Consider the following 16,891-nt stretch of genomic DNA (forward strand, 5'->3'; position numbering starts at 1 on the left):
GTTTTTGGAAGAGAAGTCCCTGAACATTTTAGTTCTATGAAGAGCAGTCCCTGAACCTTTTAGTTCTTTCAAGAGAAGTCCCTGAACCTTTTAGTTCTGAGAAGAGAAGTCCCTCAAGCTTTTAGTTCTATGACGAGAAGTCCCTGAAACTCTTTGTTCTATGAAGAGAAGTCCCTGAACCTTTTAGTTCTTTGAAGAGAAGTTCTTGAACCTTTTAGTTCTTTGAAGAGAAGTCCCTGAACCGTTTAGTTCTATGAAGAGAAGTCCCTGAAACTTGTAGTTCTTTGAAGAGAAGTCCCTGAACCGTTTAGTTCTATGAAGAGAAGTCCCTGAACCTTGTGTTTCTATCAGGAGAAGTCCCTGAACCTTGTAGTTCTATCAAGAGACATCCCTGAACCTTTTAGTTCTTTGAAGAGAAGTCCCTGAACCTTTTAGTTCTATGAAGAGAAGTCCATGAACCTTTTTATTTTCTATGACGAGAAGTCCCTGAACCTTTTTATTTTCTATGACGAGAAGTCCCTGAACCTTTTAGTTCTATGAAGAGAAGTCCCTGAACCTTGTAGTTTTATCAAGAGCAGTCCCTGAACCTTGTAGTTCTATCAAGAGACGTCCCTGAACCTTTTAGTTCTGAGAAGAGAAGTCCCTGAACATTTTAGTTCTTTGAAGAGAAGTCCCTGAACCTTTTAGTTCTTTGAAGAGAAGTCCCTGAACCTTTGAGTTCTATGAAGAGAACTCCCTGAACCTTTTAGTTCCTCAAGAGAAGTCCCTGAACCTTTTAGTTCTTTCAAGAGAAGTCCTTGAACCTTTCAGTTCTGAGAAGAGAAGTCCCTGAACCTTGTAGTTCTTTGAGGAAAAGTCCCTGAACCGTTTAGTTCTATGAAGAGAAGTCCCTGAACCTTGTAGTTCTATCAAGAGAAGTCCCTGAAACTTTTAGTTCAGAGAATAGAAGTCCCTGAACATTTTAGTTCTTTAAAGAGATGTCCCTGAACTTTTTAGTTCTATGAAGAGAAGTCCTTCAACCTTTTAGTTCCTGAAGAGACGTCCCTGAACCTTTTAGTTCTGAGAAGAGAAGTCCCTGAACCTTTTTATTTTCTATGACGAGAAGTCCCTGAACCTTTTAGTTGTATGAAGAGAAGTCCCTGAACCTTTTAGTTCAGAGAATAGAAGTCCCTGAACATTTTAGTTCTTTAAAGAGATGTCCCTGAACCTTTTAGTTCTATGGAGAGATGTTCCTGAACCTTTTAGTTCTATGAAGAGAAGTCCCTGAACCTTTTAGTTCCTGAAGAGACGTCCCTGAACCTTTTAGTTCTGAGATGAGAAGTCCCTGAACCTTTTAATTCTTTATAAGAAAAGTCCCTGAACCTTTTAGTTCTGAGAAGAGAAGTCCCTCAAGCTTTTAGTTCTATGACGAGAAGTCCCTGAAACTCTTTGTTCTATGAAGAAAAGTCCCTGAACCTTTTAGTTCTTTGAAGAGAAGTCCCTGAACCATTTAGTTCCATGAAGAGAAGTCCCTGAACCTTTTAATTCTATGAAGAGAAGTCCCTGAACCTTTTAGTTTTGGAAAAGAAGATCCTGAACCATTTAGTTTCTTGAAGAGAAGTCCCTGAACCTTTTTATTTTCTATGACGAGAAGTCCCTGAACCTTTTAGTTCTATGAAGAGAAGTCCCTGAACCTTTTACTTCAGAGTATAGAAGTCCCTGAACATTTTAGTTCTTTGAAGAGTAGTCCCTGAACCATTTAGTTCTTTGAAGAGAAGTCCCTGAACTTTTTAGTTCCATGAAGAGAAGTCCCTGAACCTTTTAATTCTTTGAAGAGAAGTCCCTGAATATTTTAGTTCTTTGAAGAGAAGTCCCTGAACCTTATAGTTCTATGAAGAGAACTCCCTGAACCTTTTAGTTCCTTAAGAGAAGTCCGTGAACCTTTTAGTTCTTTAAAGAGAAGTCCCTGAACCTTTTTATTTTCTATGACGAGAAGTCCCTGAACCTTTTTATTTTCTATGACGAGAAGTCCCTGAACCTTTTAGTTGTATGAAGAGAAGTCCCTGAACCTTTTAGTTCAGAGAATAGAAGTCCCTGAACATTTTAGTTCTTTAAAGAGATGTCCCTGAACCTTTTAGTTCTATGAAGAGATGTTCCTGAACCTTTTAGTTCTATGAAGAGAAGTCCCTGAACCTTTTAGTTCCTGAAGAGACGTCCCTGAACCTTTTAGTTCTGAGAAGAGAAGTCCCTGAACCTTTTAATTCTTTATAAGAGAAGTCCCTGAACCTTTTAGTTCTTTGAAGAGAAGTCCCTGAACCTTTTACTTCAGAGTATAGAAGTCCCTGAACATTTTAGTTCTTTGAAGAGTAGTCCCTGAACCATTTAGTTCTTTGAAGAGAAGTCCCTGAACTTTTTAGTTCCATGAAGAGAAGTCCCTGAACCTTTTAATTCTTTGAAGAGAAGTCCCTGAATATTTTAGTTCTTTGAAGAGAAGTCCCTGAACCTTATAGTTCTATGAAGAGAACTCCCTGAACCTTTTAGTTCCTTAAGAGAAGTCCGTGAACCTTTTAGTTCTTTAAAGAGAAGTCCCTGAACCTTTTTATTTTCTATGACGAGAAGTCCCTGAACCTTTTTATTTTCTATGACGAGAAGTCCCTGAACCTTTTAGTTGTATGAAGAGAAGTCCCTGAACCTTTTAGTTCAGAGAATAGAAGTCCCTGAACATTTTAGTTCTTTAAAGAGATGTCCCTGAACCTTTTAGTTCTATGAAGAGATGTTCCTGAACCTTTTAGTTCTGAGAAGAGAAGTCCCTGAACCTTTTAATTCTTTATAAGATAAGTCCCTGAACCTTTTAGTTCTTTGAAGAGAAGTCCCTGAACCTTATAGTTCAATGAAGAGAAATCCCTGAACCTTTTAGTTCCTTAAGAGAAGTCCCTGAACCTTTTATTTCTTTCAAGAGAAGTCCCTGAACATTTTAGTTCCTGAAGAGACGTCCCTGAACCTTTTAGTTCTGAGAAGAGAAGTCCCTGAACCTTTTAATTCTTTATAAGAGAAGTCCCTGAACCTTTTAGTTCTTTGAAGAGAAGTCCCTGAACCTTATAGTTCAATGAAGAGAACTCCCTGAACCTTTTAGTTCCTTAAGAGAAGTCCTTGAACCTTTTAGTTCTTTCAAGAGAAGTCCCTGAACCTTTTAGTTCTGAGAAGAGAAGTCCCTCAAGCTTTTAGTTCTATGACGAGAAGTCCCTGAAACTCTTTGTTTTATGAAGAAAAGTCCCTGAACCTTTTAGTTCTTTGAAGAGAAGTCCCTGAACCATTTAGTTCCATGAAGAGAAGTCCCTGAACCTTTTAATTCTATGAAGAGAAGTCCCTGAACCTTTTAGTTTTGGAAAAGAAGATCCTGAACCATTTAGTTCCTTGAAGAGAAGTCCCTGAACCTTTTTATTTTCTATGACGAGAAGTCCCTGAACCTTTTAGTTCTATGAAGAGAAGTCCCTGAACCTTTTACTTCAGAGTATAGAAGTCCCTGAACATTTTAGTTCTTTAAAGAGATGTCCCTGAACCTTTTAGTTCTATGAAGAGATGTTCCTGAACCTTTTAGTTCATGAAGAGAAGTCCCTGAACCTTTTAGTTCCTCAAGAGAAGTCCCTGAATCTTTTATTTCCATGAAGAGAAGTCCCTGAACCCTGTAGTTCTGAGAAGAGAAGTCCCTGAACCTTGTAGTTCTTTGAAGAAAAGCCCCTGAACCGTTTAGTTCTATGAAGAGAAGTCCCTGAATCTTGTAGTTCTATCAAGAGAAGTCCCTGAACCTTTTAGTTCTGAGAAGAGACGTCCCTGAACCTTTTAGTTCTGAGAAGAGAAGTCCCTGAACCTTTTAGTTCTTTGAAGAGAAGTCCCTGAATATTGTAGTTATTTGAAGAGAAGTCCCTGAACCTTATAGTTCTATGAAGAGAACTCCCTGAACCTTTTAGTTCCTTAAGAGAAGTCCCTGAACCTTTTAGTTCTTTAAAGAGAAGTCCCTGAACCTTTTAGTTCTTGGAAGAGAAGTCCCTGAACCTTTTAGTTCTATGAAGAGCAGTCCCTGAACCTTATAGTTCTTTCAAGAGAAGTCCCTGAACCTTTTAGTTCTGAGAAGAGAAGACCCTCAAGCTTTTATTTCTAAGACGAGAAGTCCCTGAAACTCTTTGTTTTATGAAGAGAAGTCCCTGAACCTTTTAGTTCTTTGAAGAGAAGTTCCTGAACCTTTTAGTTCCTTGAAGAGAAGTCCCTGAACCGTTTAGTTCTATGAAGAGAAGTCCATGAAACTTGTAGTTCTTTGAAGAGAAGTCCCTGAACCGTTTAGTTCTATGAAGAGATGTCCCTGAACCTTGTGGTTCTATCAGGAGAAGTCCCTGAACCTTGTAGTTCTATCAAGAGACGTCCCTGAACCTTTTAGTTCTGAGAAGAGAAGTCCCTGAACCTTTTAGTTCTTTGAAGAGAAGTCCCTGAACCTTTTAGTTCTATGAAGAGAAGTCCCTGAACCTTTTTATTTTCTAGGACGAGAAGTCCCTGAACCTTTTTGTTTGCTATGACGAGATGTCCCTGAACCTTTTAGTTCTATGAAGAGATGTCCCTGAACCTTTTAGTTATATGAAGAGAAGTCCCTGAACCTTTTAGTTCCTCAAGAGAAGTCCCTGAACCTTTTATTTCTATGAAGAGAAGTCCCTGAACCCTGTAGTTCTGAGAAGAGCAGTCCCTGAACCTTTTAGCTCTTGGAAGCAAAGTCCCTGAACCTTTTAATTCTATGAAGAGAAGTCCCTGAACCTTTTAGTTCTTGGAAGAGAAGTTCCAGAACATTTTAGTTCTTTCAAGAGAAGTCCCTGAACCTTTTAGTTCTATGAAGAGAAGTCCCTGAACCTTTTAGTTCCTGAAGAGACGTCCCTGAACCTTTTGGTTCTATGAAAAGAAGTCCCTGAACCGTTTAGTTCTATGAAGAGAAGTCCCTGAATCTTGTAGTTCTATCAAGAGAAGTCCCTGAACCTTTTAGTTCTGATAAGAGACGTCCCTGAACCTTTTAGTTCTGAGAAGAGAAGTCCCTGAACCTTTTAGTTCTTTGAAGAGAAGTCCCTGAATATTTTAGTTATTTGAAGAGAAGTCCCTGAACCTTATAGTTCTATGAAGAGAACTCCCTGAACCTTTTAGTTCCTTAAGAGAATTCCCTGAACCTTTTAGTTCTTTAAAGAGAAGTCCCTGAACCTTTTAGTTTTTGGAAGAGAAGTCCCTGAACATTTTAGTTCTATGAAGAGCAGTCCCTGAACCTTTTAGTTCTTTCAAGAGAAGTCCCTGAACCTTTTAGTTCTGAGAAGAGAAGTCCCTCAAGCTTTTAGTTCTATGACGAGAAGTCCCTGAAACTCTTTGTTCTATGAAGAGAAGTCCCTGAACCTTTTAGTTCTTTGAAGAGAAGTTCCTTAACCTTTTAGTTCTTTGAAGAGAAGTCCCTGAACTGTTTAGTTCTATGAAGAGAAGTCCCTGAAACTTGTAGTTCTTTGAAGAGAAGTCCCTGAACCGTTTAGTTCTATGAAGAGAAGTCCCTGAACCTTGTGGTTCTATCAAGAGAAGTCCCTGAACCTTTTAGTTCTATGAAGAGAAGTCCATGAACCTTTTTATTTTCTATGACGAGAAGTCCCTGAACCTTTTTATTTTCTATGACGAGAAGTCCCTGAACCTTTTAGTTCTATGAAGAGAAGTCCCTGAACCTTGTAGTTTTATCAAGAGCAGTCCCTGAACCTTGTAGTTCTCTCAAGAGACGTCCCTGAACCTTTTAGTTCTTTGAAGAGAAGTCCCTGAACCTTTTAGTTCTTTGAAGAGAAGTCCCTGAACCTTTGAGTTCTATGAAGAGAACTCCCTGAACCTTTTAGTTCCTCAAGAGAAGTCCCTGAACCTTTTAGTTCTTTCAAGAGAAGTCCTTGAACCTTTCAGTTCTGAGAATAGAAGTCCCTGAACCTTGTAGTTCTTTGAGGAAAAGTCCCTGAACCGTTTAGTTCTATGAAGAGAAGTCCCTGAACCTTGTAGTTCTATCAAGAGAAGTCCCTGAAACTTTTAGTTCAGAGAATAGAAGTCCCTGAACATTTTAGTTCTTTAAAGAGATGTCCCTGAACTTTTTAGTTCTATGAAGAGAAGTCCTTCAACCTTTTAGTTCCTGAAGAGACGTCCCTGAACCTTTTAGTTCTGAGAAGAGAAGTCCCTGAACCTTTTTATTTTCTATGACGAGAAGTCCCTGAACCTTTTAGTTGTATGAAGAGAAGTCCCTGAACCTTTTAGTTCAGAGAATAGAAGTCCCTGAACATTTTAGTTCTTTAAAGAGATGTCCCTGAACCTTTTAGTTCTATGGAGAGATGTTCCTGAACCTTTTAGTTCTATGAAGAGAAGTCCCTGAACCTTTTAGTTCCTGAAGAGACGTCCCTGAACCTTTTAGTTCTGAGAAGAGAAGTCCCTGAACCTTTTAATTCTTTATAAGAGAAGTCCCTGAACCTTTTAGTTCTGAGAAGAGAAGTCCCTCAAGCTTTTAGTTCTATGACGAGAAGTCCCTGAAACTCTTTGTTCTATGAAGAAAAGTCCCTGAACCTTTTAGTTCTTTGAAGAGAAGTCCCTGAACCATTTAGTTCCATGAAGAGAAGTCCCTGAACCTTTTAATTCTATGAAGAGAAGTCCCTGAACCTTTTAGTTTTGGAAAAGAAGATCCTGAACCATTTAGTTCCTTGAAGAGAAGTCCCTGAACCTTTTTATTTTCTATGACGAGAAGTCCCTGAACCTTTTAGTTCTATGAAGAGAAGTCCCTGAACCTTTTACTTCAGAGTATAGAAGTCCCTGAACATTTTAGTTCTTTAAAGAGATGTCCCTGAACCTTTTAGTTCTATGAAGAGATGTTCCTGAACCTTTTAGTTCATGAAGAGAAGTCCCTGAACCTTTTAGTTCCTCAAGAGAAGTCCCTGAATCTTTTATTTCCATGAAGAGAAGTCCCTGAACCCTGTAGTTCTGAGAAGAGAAGTCCCTGAACCTTGTAGTTCTTTGAAGAAAAGCCCCTGAACCGTTTAGTTCTATGAAGAGAAGTCCCTGAATCTTGTAGTTCTATCAAGAGAAGTCCCTGAACCTTTTAGTTCTGAGAAGAGACGTCCCTGAACCTTTTAGTTCTGAGAAGAGAAGTCCCTGAACCTTTTAGTTCTTTGAAGAGAAGTCCCTGAATATTGTAGTTATTTGAAGAGAAGTCCCTGAACCTTATAGTTCTATGAAGAGAACTCCCTGAACCTTTTAGTTCCTTAAGAGAAGTCCCTGAACCTTTTAGTTCTTTAAAGAGAAGTCCCTGAACCTTTTAGTTCTTGGAAGAGAAGTCCCTGAACCTTTTAGTTCTATGAAGAGCAGTCCCTGAACCTTATAGTTCTTTCAAGAGAAGTCCCTGAACCTTTTAGTTCTGAGAAGAGAAGACCCTCAAGCTTTTATTTCTAAGACGAGAAGTCCCTGAAACTCTTTGTTTTATGAAGAGAAGTCCCTGAACCTTTTAGTTCTTTGAAGAGAAGTTCCTGAACCTTTTAGTTCCTTGAAGAGAAGTCCCTGAACCGTTTAGTTCTATGAAGAGAAGTCCATGAAACTTGTAGTTCTTTGAAGAGAAGTCCCTGAACCGTTTAGTTCTATGAAGAGATGTCCCTGAACCTTGTGGTTCTATCAGGAGAAGTCCCTGAACCTTGTAGTTCTATCAAGAGACGTCCCTGAACCTTTTAGTTCTGAGAAGAGAAGTCCCTGAACCTTTTAGTTCTTTGAAGAGAAGTCCCTGAACCTTTTAGTTCTATGAAGAGAAGTCCCTGAACCTTTTTATTTTCTAGGACGAGAAGTCCCTGAACCTTTTTGTTTGCTATGACGAGATGTCCCTGAACCTTTTAGTTCTATGAAGAGATGTCCCTGAACCTTTTAGTTATATGAAGAGAAGTCCCTGAACCTTTTAGTTCCTCAAGAGAAGTCCCTGAACCTTTTATTTCTATGAAGAGAAGTCCCTGAACCCTGTAGTTCTGAGAAGAGCAGTCCCTGAACCTTTTAGCTCTTGGAAGCAAAGTCCCTGAACCTTTTAATTCTATGAAGAGAAGTCCCTGAACCTTTTAGTTCTTGGAAGAGAAGTTCCAGAACATTTTAGTTCTTTCAAGAGAAGTCCCTGAACCTTTTAGTTCTATGAAGAGAAGTCCCTGAACCTTTTAGTTCCTGAAGAGACGTCCCTGAACCTTTTGGTTCTATGAAAAGAAGTCCCTGAACCGTTTAGTTCTATGAAGAGAAGTCCCTGAATCTTGTAGTTCTATCAAGAGAAGTCCCTGAACCTTTTAGTTCTGATAAGAGACGTCCCTGAACCTTTTAGTTCTGAGAAGAGAAGTCCCTGAACCTTTTAGTTCTTTGAAGAGAAGTCCCTGAATATTTTAGTTATTTGAAGAGAAGTCCCTGAACCTTATAGTTCTATGAAGAGAACTCCCTGAACCTTTTAGTTCCTTAAGAGAATTCCCTGAACCTTTTAGTTCTTTAAAGAGAAGTCCCTGAACCTTTTAGTTTTTGGAAGAGAAGTCCCTGAACATTTTAGTTCTATGAAGAGCAGTCCCTGAACCTTTTAGTTCTTTCAAGAGAAGTCCCTGAACCTTTTAGTTCTGAGAAGAGAAGTCCCTCAAGCTTTTAGTTCTATGACGAGAAGTCCCTGAAACTCTTTGTTCTATGAAGAGAAGTCCCTGAACCTTTTAGTTCTTTGAAGAGAAGTTCCTTAACCTTTTAGTTCTTTGAAGAGAAGTCCCTGAACTGTTTAGTTCTATGAAGAGAAGTCCCTGAAACTTGTAGTTCTTTGAAGAGAAGTCCCTGAACCGTTTAGTTCTATGAAGAGAAGTCCCTGAACCTTGTGGTTCTATCAAGAGACATCCCTGAACCTTTTAGTTCTTTGAAGAGAAGTCCCTGAACCTTTTAGTTCTATGAAGAGAAGTCCATGAACCTTTTTATTTTCTATGACGAGAAGTCCCTGAACCTTTTTATTTTCTATGACGAGAAGTCCCTGAACCTTTTAGTTCTATGAAGAGAAGTCCCTGAACCTTGTAGTTTTATCAAGAGCAGTCCCTGAACCTTGTAGTTCTCTCAAGAGACGTCCCTGAACCTTTTAGTTCTTTGAAGAGAAGTCCCTGAACCTTTTAGTTCTTTGAAGAGAAGTCCCTGAACCTTTGAGTTCTATGAAGAGAACTCCCTGAACCTTTTAGTTCCTTAAGAGAAGTCCCTGAACCTTTTAGTTCTTTAAAGAGAAGTCCCTGAACCTTTTAGTTCTTGGAAGAGAAGTCCCTGAACCTTTTAGTTCTATGAAGAGCAGTCCCTGAACCTTATAGTTCTTTCAAGAGAAGTCCCTGAACCTTTTAGTTCTGAGAAGAGAAGACCCTCAAGCTTTTATTTCTAAGACGAGAAGTCCCTGAAACTCTTTGTTTTATGAAGAGAAGTCCCTGAACCTTTTAGTTCTTTGAAGAGAAGTTCCTGAACCTTTTAGTTCCTTGAAGAGAAGTCCCTGAACCGTTTAGTTCTATGAAGAGAAGTCCATGAAACTTGTAGTTCTTTGAAGAGAAGTCCCTGAACCGTTTAGTTCTATGAAGAGATGTCCCTGAACCTTGTGGTTCTATCAGGAGAAGTCCCTGAACCTTGTAGTTCTATCAAGAGACGTCCCTGAACCTTTTAGTTCTGAGAAGAGAAGTCCCTGAACCTTTTAGTTCTTTGAAGAGAAGTCCCTGAACCTTTTAGTTCTATGAAGAGAAGTCCCTGAACCTTTTTATTTTCTAGGACGAGAAGTCCCTGAACCTTTTTGTTTGCTATGACGAGATGTCCCTGAACCTTTTAGTTCTATGAAGAGATGTCCCTGAACCTTTTAGTTATATGAAGAGAAGTCCCTGAACCTTTTAGTTCCTCAAGAGAAGTCCCTGAACCTTTTATTTCTATGAAGAGAAGTCCCTGAACCCTGTAGTTCTGAGAAGAGCAGTCCCTGAACCTTTTAGCTCTTGGAAGCAAAGTCCCTGAACCTTTTAATTCTATGAAGAGAAGTCCCTGAACCTTTTAGTTCTTGGAAGAGAAGTTCCAGAACATTTTAGTTCTTTCAAGAGAAGTCCCTGAACCTTTTAGTTCTATGAAGAGAAGTCCCTGAACCTTTTAGTTCCTGAAGAGACGTCCCTGAACCTTTTGGTTCTATGAAAAGAAGTCCCTGAACCGTTTAGTTCTATGAAGAGAAGTCCCTGAATCTTGTAGTTCTATCAAGAGAAGTCCCTGAACCTTTTAGTTCTGATAAGAGACGTCCCTGAACCTTTTAGTTCTGAGAAGAGAAGTCCCTGAACCTTTTAGTTCTTTGAAGAGAAGTCCCTGAATATTTTAGTTATTTGAAGAGAAGTCCCTGAACCTTATAGTTCTATGAAGAGAACTCCCTGAACCTTTTAGTTCCTTAAGAGAATTCCCTGAACCTTTTAGTTCTTTAAAGAGAAGTCCCTGAACCTTTTAGTTTTTGGAAGAGAAGTCCCTGAACATTTTAGTTCTATGAAGAGCAGTCCCTGAACCTTTTAGTTCTTTCAAGAGAAGTCCCTGAACCTTTTAGTTCTGAGAAGAGAAGTCCCTCAAGCTTTTAGTTCTATGACGAGAAGTCCCTGAAACTCTTTGTTCTATGAAGAGAAGTCCCTGAACCTTTTAGTTCTTTGAAGAGAAGTTCCTTAACCTTTTAGTTCTTTGAAGAGAAGTCCCTGAACTGTTTAGTTCTATGAAGAGAAGTCCCTGAAACTTGTAGTTCTTTGAAGAGAAGTCCCTGAACCGTTTAGTTCTATGAAGAGAAGTCCCTGAACCTTGTGGTTCTATCAAGAGACATCCCTGAACCTTTTAGTTCTTTGAAGAGAAGTCCCTGAACCTTTTAGTTCTATGAAGAGAAGTCCATGAACCTTTTTATTTTCTATGACGAGAAGTCCCTGAACCTTTTTATTTTCTATGACGAGAAGTCCCTGAACCTTTTAGTTCTATGAAGAGAAGTCCCTGAACCTTGTAGTTTTATCAAGAGCAGTCCCTGAACCTTGTAGTTCTCTCAAGAGACGTCCCTGAACCTTTTAGTTCTTTGAAGAGAAGTCCCTGAACCTTTTAGTTCTTTGAAGAGAAGTCCCTGAACCTTTGAGTTCTATGAAGAGAACTCCCTGAACCTTTTAGTTCCTCAAGAGAAGTCCCTGAACCTTTTAGTTCTTTCAAGAGAAGTCCTTGAACCTTTCAGTTCTGAGAATAGAAGTCCCTGAACCTTGTAGTTCTTTGAGGAAAAGTCCCTGAACCGTTTAGTTCTATGAAGAGAAGTCCCTGAACCTTGTAGTTCTATCAAGAGAAGTCCCTGAAACTTTTAGTTCAGAGAATAGAAGTCCCTGAACATTTTAGTTCTTTAAAGAGATGTCCCTGAACTTTTTAGTTCTATGAAGAGAAGTCCTTCAACCTTTTAGTTCCTGAAGAGACGTCCCTGAACCTTTTAGTTCTGAGAAGAGAAGTCCCTGAACCTTTTTATTTTCTATGACGAGAAGTCCCTGAACCTTTTAGTTGTATGAAGAGAAGTCCCTGAACCTTTTAGTTCAGAGAATAGAAGTCCCTGAACATTTTAGTTCTTTAAAGAGATGTCCCTGAACCTTTTAGTTCTATGGAGAGATGTTCCTGAACCTTTTAGTTCTATGAAGAGAAGTCCCTGAACCTTTTAGTTCCTGAAGAGACGTCCCTGAACCTTTTAGTTCTGAGAAGAGAAGTCCCTGAACCTTTTAATTCTTTATAAGAGAAGTCCCTGAACCTTTTAGTTCTGAGAAGAGAAGTCCCTCAAGCTTTTAGTTCTATGACGAGAAGTCCCTGAAACTCTTTGTTCTATGAAGAAAAGTCCCTGAAACTTTTAGTTCTTTGAAGAGAAGTCCCTGAACCATTTAGTTCCATGAAGAGAAGTCCCTGAACCTTTTAATTCTATGAAGAGAAGTCCCTGAACCTTTTAGTTTTGGAAAAGAAGATCCTGAACCATTTAGTTCCTTGAAGAGAAATCCCTGAACCTTTTTATTTTCTAGGACGAGAAGTCCCTGAACCTTTTTGTTTTCTATGACGAGAAGTCCCTGAACCTTTTAGTTCTATGAAGAAATGTCCCTGAACCTTTTAGTTCTATGAAGAGAAGTCCCTGAACCTTTTAGTTCCTCAAGAGAAGTCCCTGAACCTTTTAGTTCTGAGAAGAGAAGACCCTGAACCTTTTAGTTCTTTGAAGAGAAGTCCCTGAACCTTTTAGTTCTATGAAGAGAAGTCCCTGAACCTTGTGGTTCTATCAAGAGACATCCCTGAACCTTTTAGTTCTTTGAAGAGAAGTCCCTGAACCTTTTAGTTCTATGAAGAGAAGTCCATGAACCTTTTTATTTTCTATGACGAGAAGTCCCTGAACCTTTTTATTTTCTATGACGAGAAGTCCCTGAACCTTTTAGTTCTATGAAGAGAAGTCCCTGAACCTTGTAGTTTTATCAAGAGCAGTCCCTGAACCTTGTAGTTCTCTCAAGAGACGTCCCTGAACCTTTTAGTTCTTTGAAGAGAAGTCCCTGAACCTTTTAGTTCTTTGAAGAGAAGTCCCTGAACCTTTGAGTTCTATGAAGAGAACTCCCTGAACCTTTTAGTTCCTCAAGAGAAGTCCCTGAACCTTTTAGTTCTTTCAAGAGAAGTCCTTGAACCTTTCAGTTCTGAGAATAGAAGTCCCTGAACCTTGTAGTTCTTTGAGGAAAAGTCCCTGAACCGTTTAGTTCTATGAAGAGAAGTCCCTGAACCTTGTAGTTCTATCAAGAGAAGTCCCTGAAACTTTTAGTTCAGAGAATAGAAGTCCCTGAACATTTTAGTTCTTTAAAGAGATGTCCCTGAACTTTTTAGTTCTATGAAGAGAAGTCCTTCAACCTTTTAGTTCCTGAAGAGACGTCCCTGAACCTTTTAGTTCTGAGAAGAGAAGTCCCTGAACCTTTTTATTTTCTATGACGAGAAGTCCCTGAACCTTTTAGTTGTATGAAGAGAAGTCCCTGAACCTTTTAGTTCAGAGAATAGAAGTCCCTGAACATTTTAGTTCTTTAAAGAGATGTCCCTGAACCTTTTAGTTCTATGGAGAGATGTTCCTGAACCTTTTAGTTCTATGAAGAGAAGTCCCTGAACCTTTTAGTTCCTGAAGAGACGTCCCTGAACCTTTTAGTTCTGAGAAGAGAAGTCCCTGAACCTTTTAATTCTTTATAAGAGAAGTCCCTGAACCTTTTAGTTCTGAGAAGAGAAGTCCCTCAAGCTTTTAGTTCTATGACGAGAAGTCCCTGAAACTCTTTGTTCTATGAAGAAAAGTCCCTGAAACTTTTAGTTCTTTGAAGAGAAGTCCCTGAACCATTTAGTTCCATGAAGAGAAGTCCCTGAACCTTTTAATTCTATGAAGAGAAGTCCCTGAACCTTTTAGTTTTGGAAAAGAAGATCCTGAACCATTTAGTTCCTTGAAGAGAAATCCCTGAACCTTTTTATTTTCTAGGACGAGAAGTCCCTGAACCTTTTTGTTTTCTATGACGAGAAGTCCCTGAACCTTTTAGTTCTATGAAGAAATGTCCCTGAACCTTTTAGTTCTATGAAGAGAAGTCCCTGAACCTTTTAGTTCCTCAAGAGAAGTCCCTGAACCTTTTAGTTCTGAGAAGAGAAGACCCTGAACCTTTTAGTTCTTTGAAGAGAAGTCCCTGAACCTTTTAGTTCTATGAAGAGAAGTCCCTGAACCTTTTTATTTTCTAGGACGAGAAGTCCCTGAACCTTTTAGTTCTATGAAGAGAAGTCCCTGAACCTTTTAGTTCCTGAAGAGACGTCCCTGAACCTTTTGGTTCTATGAAAAGAAGTCCCTGAACCTTTTAGTTCTATGAAGAAATGTCCCTGAACCTTTTAGTTCTATGAAGAGAAGTCCCTGAACCTTTTAGTTCCTCAAGAGAAGTCCCTGAACCTTTTAGTTCTGAGAAGAGAAGACCCTCAAGCTTTTATTTCTATGACGAGAAGTCCCTGAAACTCTTTGTTTTATGAAGAGAAGTCCCTGAACCTTTTAGTTCTTTGAAGAGAAGTTCCTGAACCTTTTAGTTCCTTGAAGAGAAGTCCCTGAACCGTTTAGTTCTATGAAGAGAAGTCCCTGAAACTTGTAGTTCTTTGAAGAGAAGTACCTGAACGGTTTAGTTCTATGAAGAGAAGTCCCTGAACCTTGTGGTTCTATCAGGAGAAGTCCCTGAACCTTGTAGTTCTATCAAGAGATGTCCCTGAACCTTTTAGTTCTGAGAAGAGAAGTCCCTGAACCTTTTAGTTCTTTGAAGAGAAGTCCCTGAACCTTTTAGTTCTATGAAGAGAAGTCCCTGAACCTTTTTATTTTCTAGGACGAGAAGTCCCTGAACCTTTTAGTTCTATGAAGAGAAGTCCCTGAACCTTTTAGTTCCTGAAGAGACGTCCCTGAACCTTTTGGTTCTATGAAAAGAAGTCCCTGAACCGTTTAGTTCTATGAAGAGAAGTCCCTGAATCTTGTAGTTCTATCAAGAGAAGTCCCTGAACCTTTTAGTTCTGATAAGAGACGTCCCTGAACCTTTTAGTTCTGAGAAGAGAAGTCCCTGAACCTTTTAGTTCTTTGAAGAGAAGTCCCTGAATATTTTAGTTATTTGAAGAGAAGTCCCTGAACCTTATAGTTCTATGAAGAGAACTCCCTGAACCTTTTAGTTCCTTAAGAGAATTCCCTGAACCTTTTAGTTCTTTAAAGAGAAGTCCCTGAACCTTTTAGTTTTTGGAAGAGAAGTCCCTGAACATTTTAGTTCTATGAAGAGCAGTCCCTGAACCTTTTAGTTCTTTCAAGAGAAGTCCCTGAACCTTTTAGTTCTGAGAAGAGAAGTCCCTCAAGCTTTTAGTTCTATGACGAGAAGTCCCTGAAACTCTTTGTTCTATGAAGAGAAGTCCCTGAACCTTTTAGTTCTTTGAAGAGAAGTTCCTTAACCTTTTAGTTCTTTGAAGAGAAGTCCCTGAACTGTTTAGTTCTATGAAGAGAAGTCCCTGAAACTTGTAGTTCTTTGAAGAGAAGTCCCTGAACCGTTTAGTTCAATGAAGAGAAGTCCCTGAACCTTGTGGTTCTATCAAGAGACATCCCTGAACCTTTTAGTTCTTTGAAGAGAAGTCCCTGAACCTTTTAGTTCTATGAAGAGAAGTCCATGAACCTTTTTATTTTCTATGACGAGAAGTCCCTGAACCTTTTTATTTTCTATGACGAGAAGTCCCTGAACCTTTTAGTTCTATGAAGAGAAGTCCCTGAACCTTGTAGTTTTATCAAGAGCAGTCCCTGAACCTTGTAGTTCTATCAAGAGACGTCCCTGAACCTTTTAGTTCTGAGAAGAGAAGTCCCTGAACATTTTAGTTCTTTGAAGAGAAGTCCCTGAACCTTTTAGTTCTTTGAAGAGAAGTCCCTGAACCTTTGAGTTCTATGAAGAGAACTCCCTGAACCTTTTAGTTCCTCAAGAGAAGTCCCTGAACCTTTTAGTTCTTTCAAGAGAAGTCCTTGAACCTTTCAGTTCTGAGAAGAGAAGTCCCTGAACCTTTTAGCTCTATGACGAGAAGTGCCTGAAACTCTTTGTTCTATGAAGAGAAGTCCCTGAACCTTTTAGTTCTATGAAGAGAAGTCCCTTAACCTTGTAGTTCTTTGAGGAAAAGTCCCTGAACCGTTTAGTTCTATGAAGAGAAGTCCCTGAACCTTGTAGTTCTATCAAGAGAAGTCCCTGAAACTTTTAGTTCAGAGAATAGAAGTCCCTGAACATTTTAGTTCTTTAAAGAGATGTCCCTGAACTTTTTAGTTCTATGAAGAGAAGTCCTTCAACCTTTTAGTTCCTGAAGAGACGTCCCTGAACCTTTTAGTTCTGAGAAGAGAAGTCCCTGAACCTTTTTATTTTCTATGACGAGAAGTCCCTGAACCTTTTAGTTGTATGAAGAGAAGTCCCTGAACCTTTTAGTTCAGAGAATAGAAGTCCCTGAACCTTTTAGTTCTTTCAAGAGAAGTCCTTGAACCTTTCAGTTCTGAGAATAGAAGTCCCTGAACCTTGTAGTTCTTTGAGGAAAAGTCCCTGAACCGTTTAGTTCTATGAAGAGAAGTCCCTGAACCTTGTAGTTCTATCAAGAGAAGTCCCTGAAACTTTTAGTTCAGAGAATAGAAGTCCCTGAACATTTTAGTTCTTTAAAGAGATGTCCCTGAACTTTTTAGTTCTATGAAGAGAAGTCCTTCAACCTTTTAGTTCCTGAAGAGACGTCCCTGAACCTTTTAGTTCTGAGAAGAGAAGTCCCTGAACCTTTTTATTTTCTATGACGAGAAGTCCCTGAACCTTTTAGTTGTATGAAGAGAAGTCCCTGAACCTTTTAGTTCAGAGAATAGAAGTCCCTGAACATTTTAGTTCTTTAAAGAGATGTCCCTGAACCTTTTAGTTCTATGGAGAGATGTTCCTGAACCTTTTAGTTCTATGAAGAGAAGTCCCTGAACCTTTTAGTTCCTGAAGAGACGTCCCTGAACCTTTTAGTTCTGAGAAGAGAAGTCCCTGAACCTTTTAATTCTTTATAAGAGAAGTCCCTGAACCTTTTAGTTCTGAGAAGAGAAGTCCCTCAAGCTTTTAGTTCTATGACGAGAAGTCCCTGAAACTCTTTGTTCTATGAAGAAAAGTCCCTGAACCTTTTAGTTCTTTGAAGAGAAGTCCCTGAACCATTTAGTTCCATGAAGAGAAGTCCCTGAACCTTTTAATTCTATGAAGAGAAGTCCCTGAACCTTTTAGTTTTGGAAAAGAAGATCCTGAACCATTTAGTTCCTTGAAGAGAAATCCCTGAACCTTTTTATTTTCTAGGACGAGAAGTCCCTGAA

Source organism: Symphodus melops, assembly GCF_947650265.1.
Source record: "Symphodus melops genome assembly, chromosome: 14".
NCBI classification, from domain to species: domain Eukaryota; kingdom Metazoa; phylum Chordata; class Actinopteri; order Labriformes; family Labridae; genus Symphodus; species Symphodus melops.